Genomic DNA, 5,714 nt, shown 5'->3' with positions numbered 1-5,714 from the left:
TTAAAACTCGTACGTATCCACGTTTGACTTAAACGATGAAAGGAAAAATTTTTTTTTATGTAAACCTTACGCCCCCTCCTCTTTTTTCTCCTTCCTCCTCCTCCCTCCTCCCTCTTTCTTTTTCCCCCTTCGCTCTTTTACCTCTTATTCGAATTTTTTTTGTTTTTTTTTTAAATCATCAACAATAAAAGAAAATCCTCCATTCTTTTTGTTGTTTTTTTTCCAAAAAAAAGAAAAAAAAGGAAAAAAAAAGGAAAAAAGGTAAATACCGTTTCCGGTGGTGGGTGGTAAATCTTTACAATAACATTTCAACTGCCACCATATATATATATTTATCATTCGTGTGTTACGAGAGTCATATTCTAAAGAAATTCCTTTTTTTTTTCTTTCCTTTTTTTTCCTTTTTTTCCTTTTTTTGTAGTGATTCAACTTTGGAAGAGAAATCTCGAGAGAACGACATTTTCAAGTTTTACCAATGAAAAAAAACCATAAATTATCCTTCCTTTGAAAAAGGTAAAAACGACACAAAAAAAAAGATTTAACTTACGTTATTCGTTAACTTATAACCTTTAAAAAAAAAAAAAAATTTTTTTTTTGCTATTATTAATACGTCAATTTCATTACATAAATACGACATAATTTACAATCGAATACGTAAAAAAAAAAAACCGTTATTATAACCCTTTTCCCCCTCTCTCTCCCTCTTCCCCACCATCTTTATTTATTTATATAAAGTTTGAATTAGATAAATGACGTCATCAAATCAATCGTAAAAAATTAATGTGAGTGAGTTAGTGAGTTTACAAAATTTTATATAGAAAAAATTCTTTCAACAAAAATTTTTATATATGGAAAAAAACTTTAACGACAGCAAATAGATTTTGCCAAGTCGTTGTTTCATAGCGGTTTTCAATAATAGCAAAAAAAATAAAAAATAAAAACAAAGTTTTTTTTTGTTAAAAAATAGTTCAACACATTTGGCACTGACCAAATAAAATTTTTTTTTTGTGTTTGTTGCAAAATGATAACAACAAACAAACAAAAGAAAAACTTTTTTTTACATTTAGTTTAAAATTTGTTTTCTTTTTTTATTTATTTATTTATATATATATATTTTTTCAAAAGGAAAATATAAAAAAAAAAAATGGCGTTCATTAGGTCTTGGACGAAGTAAAAAAAAAAAAAAAAAAAAAACTTTTTTTCGATACAATTTCGGTCGGAAAATTGTCGTTTTTCAAATTCTTAAAAAAAATTTTTATCGTTTATTAAAAAAATTTTTTTTTTTTTTTTATTGATAAATTTGGCAACGTTGATTATATATATTAAAATAATTTACCGGAAATAAAACAAAATTATGGATGACGTAAAATTGTAATTAAAAGTAAATAACCCCCCAAAAAAAAATAAAAAGTTTTTTAATCGGCGGGAGAGAGGGGACGGGGGAAATGAATGTCAGATAAAGATAGAAAATTTTTTTTTAAACTCCCCGAGAAAGCGAATAATGAGGAAGAATGGGGAGAGGGGATGAGAGGAAAAATCCAGAATTTAAAAAAAAAAAAAGTGAAAATTTGGAAATTTATTAAAAAGCGTATCGAGTGAAAAACATGTACGAAACCGACTGAAAAAATGGCGGATATTGAAATTTTGATCGGGAGTGAAAACAGGATAAAAAGTTAAACGAAAAGATATAAAAAAACCGGATGGATGGGAAGAAAGGAAGAAAAAAAAAAAAGAAAAGAGAAAAAAAGGAAAAAAATTCACGAGTACTTGTCAGAAATTATTAAAACTAATAATAATAATATTAACAATGATAATGATAATGATAATGACGATAAGGTTTAAGGTGGCGGAAGCGGTTAAAATTTTTTTTTTTGTTTTAATATCGTCGTCGTCGTCGTCGTTGTTTCCGGTTTTCTTATTATTAATTTCTCAACTATTTCCGACGTTGAAAATATTTATTTTTAAATTTTTTTTAATTTAAAAAACAAACGGGAGGGGAGGGAAATTGAAAAAAAAGAAGGAGGGGAAGGAGGTAACAAAAAACAAAAGAGGAAGGGGAAAAAGGCGGAGCAAAAGAAAATAGGGGAAAGAATAAAATAGGAGAAGAGAAAAACGATTCGAAGCGAAAAAAGAGGGGGAAAAAAGGAAGAAGAGGAAAAAGGAGAAGTGGAAAAAGAGGGAAAATGATCAAAAAGAAGGAAGAGAAAAGTGAGAATGAGAGAGGGGAGAGGGGAGAGGGGAGGGAAAAATTATTATTTTCGTTGAAAAACGAATAAAACATTTGAAATAAAAATAAATCGGTTTTCGTAATTGAGAACGTATAAAAAAAAAAAACAATAATAATAATAATAATGATAATTCGATCAATCATTTATTTCATCGTCGTCTTTAATTAATTTTTCCGTATTTGATATTTAATAGGATTAAGTATTAATAATAATAATAATAATGATAATAAATAAATAAATAAATTAATTAATTGACGAACACGAAATAAAATTTGAAATTTATTACCATTGTTATTATTATTATTATTATCATCATTCTCATCATTGATCGATTCGGCGACAACGTAATTGTTATTACGTAATAAAGCGATATATTTTTCGAACGTTATTATTATCATTATTATCATTAAAATATGCAAATGTTTAAAAAAAAAAAAAAACAGTTGGTGCCAAAATGAATGATGAAATTTAGTTAAATTTTTTTTTAATGTCTTCTACTTTAAAGTAGGAAAGAAAAAATTATTATTATTATCATTATTTTTTTGTTTTCTTCTGCTTTAGTTTTTTTTTTGCATTTTTGTAAAATATATATATATATTTAAATGGAGGAAGATTTTCAATTTTTTTAAATAAAAAAAAATACATAAAAAAAAAATTTAAATAATTTTTAATGTAAAAAAAAAAAAATTTATTCATCATAAAAAAAAAAAAAAACTGGAAACTTTTTTTTTTTTTTTTTTTTTTTCTAAAATTTTCCATTAAATTTCTTTGGGACAAACTTTAAAGTTAAAATTATTTTTTATAAAAAAAAAAAAAAAATTTTAAATTTTAAATTTAAAAAAAAAGAAAGAATAAATTTTCTTTTAAATATGCATTTTATTAAACACACACACACGCACATACGCGCGTGTGCGTTTGTTTGTTTTTATCACAGGTAACGAATTATCATATCCGGTTTAATATTTCCATTACTTCCTGTCTTAAGTATTTAATAAACGAATGTTGTCGCCGCCATTTTTTTTCTTCGTAAATTAATCCTTCGAACGAAAAAACTTTATCATCATCATTATTTTTTTTTTAATAAATACGTTTATAATAAAAAGTTTAAATGTGACGACGACGACTTTTAACATGATGATAATAATAATAAAAACGTATAGTAATAACGGAAACGGAAAATTTAAATTATTACAAAAGGTCACACAAAAAAAAAAAAAACTCTTTCGAAACATTTTAAAAATTAATATCATTTTTTTTTTTTCATTCCATCTGGAACGTGTTTGAAAATCATCGTCGACGCCATTTTTAATTTTTAAGTTTTTTTTTTTTTAAGAGAAATTATTATTATTTAAAAAAAAAAACGATTTAAAAATTAATAAACGTCGCCGTATATAAAAAAAAGGAAAAAAAGGAAAGGAAAACGTTTTGATTTTTTTTCTTTCCTTCCGTATTCCAGCACGTAAATTTATTTATAAAAAAAAAAAAAAAATTCCAGAATAAAAAAAAAAAAACAACAAAAAACAATTTGAATTATTCATGAATCGGTTACGTAATAAACATAAAATTACCTGTCAAAAATCGAAAAACACAATAAAAATCAAATAAAAAAAAAATTCAGGTGAGAAAAAGAGAGAGAGAGAGAGTAGAAAAAGGAAGTTAAAGAGTTCTGGAAAAAAAAAAAATTTTTTTTTTTTTTTAAAAAGGAAATAAAATTAAAATTTTCCTTTTTTTTCTGCCAGTTTTTCTGTTAAAAAAAAAAAAAAAATACGTGAAGAGAAACGACAAGAAATTCTTTTTCAGCGATTTTTTTTTTTTTTTTTTTAAAAAGGAAAAAAGGAAAAGGATGATGATGAATAAGAAGAAGAAGAAGAAATTCGGGTAAATATCGCTGACAGTGTAAGGTTTAAAAGAAATTGATTTGCTCCGCCAAACAGAGAATATTAGATGGTAAATGAAGTTGAAAAAAAAAAACAAATTGAATTCGTTCAAGTTGAGAAAATAAGGAAAGAAGACTTAATTGGACTTGCAAAATAAAAAACTTCTGTGAATAAATTTTCATTCTTTTCCCTCTCCTTCTCTCTCTCTCTCCCCCTCCTCCTTCTTCCTCCCCTTCTTCTTCTTCTTGAATTTTTACTTGTAAATAAAAAACGTGGAATAATAAGAATATCCGTTTCCCACCCCGAGTTCTCATCCTTTTTAAACTCCTGGTCCTGATGCTGCTGATGCTGCTCCTCCCACCCACCCACTCTCTCTCTCTCTCTCATTTATTCATCAATCATTTTAAATATGATAACTAAATGTATTTTTAAAAATAAAATCAAATGAGTGTATTATTCTAGTGACACGAACGTTAAATAAACGTTCACGATGATTAAAACAATTTTTTTTTTTAGGTACGCGCGCGTTTTTTTTTTCTTGTTAAATTATAAAATTATTTTTGAAAAATATAAGTTATGATACTGGAAAAAAATTTTGGAGAACACTGGAGAAATTTTTCCACGAGAGAGAGAGAGAGAGAAACGCGGCGTAATTTTATAAACGAAAAAAAAAATTATTATAATCACGGCGAGTTGTTATTATCTATTTATTACGTACGGATTTTAAAACGTATTTAACTTAAAACCGGAAATAGCTATTACGGCGATTCAAAAACAACCGTTAATAAATTTTTTACCGCCATTTTGTTTTTTTTAAACAACCCAATTGTTTCAAAACATTATATTACTCGCAATCGGTACTCGAAATCAATTTTTTTTTTTCGTCAATGGTGAAACTAAAAAATATTTAACAATGAGTTTTAAACATTTAAAAATTTCTGTTCCTTTCTAGAAAAGTCGACGTCGACGACGACTACAACTACAACTACAACCACGTTTAAAAAGTTTTATACACAAAGTTCAAACAAAAACTTTATTTTAGTTGAAAATTAAAGTTTTAAAATTAATGAGAACTCATTAGATGATTCCTTTTTTTTTCTCTCTCTCTCTCTCTCTCTTGTAGAGAGAAAAATGTTTCATAAGTTTTTGTTATGATTACATAAGAGAAAAGTGAAGGAAGGAATTGGGGTGAAGAGAAAGAGAGAGAGGGGGGAGGATGAAAAGAAAAAAAAAAGATGATAAAAGTTTTCCTGTCCGATTCGTCAAAACAACTGAGAGAGAGAGAAAGAGAAAAAATGTTTTATATTTTTATTATTATTATTATTATCATTATTATCATTAGGTAACATTTTAACCTTGTTATTAACTAATACTATAAAGTAATAAAATTGTAATTTTTGACATTTTTTATTGGATTGAACTTGCAACAAACAAACGAACAAAACAAAACCGAAATTAAAAAAAAAAAAAGACACGAAAACAAAAAAAAAAAAAAATTTAATTAAAAAGTTTATTGAAAGTTTTTCCGCTTCCGGTTAAAAATATATATATATATATTTTACGGTTTCTTATTAAAAAAAAAAATTACGTTCTCTCTTATTATTATATA

This window comes from Pediculus humanus, genomic scaffold (genome assembly GCF_000006295.1).
Source record: "Pediculus humanus corporis 1103172107469 genomic scaffold, whole genome shotgun sequence".
Classification (NCBI taxonomy): Eukaryota; Metazoa; Arthropoda; class Insecta; order Psocodea; family Pediculidae; genus Pediculus; species Pediculus humanus.
This window is presented reverse-complemented; position numbering follows the sequence as displayed.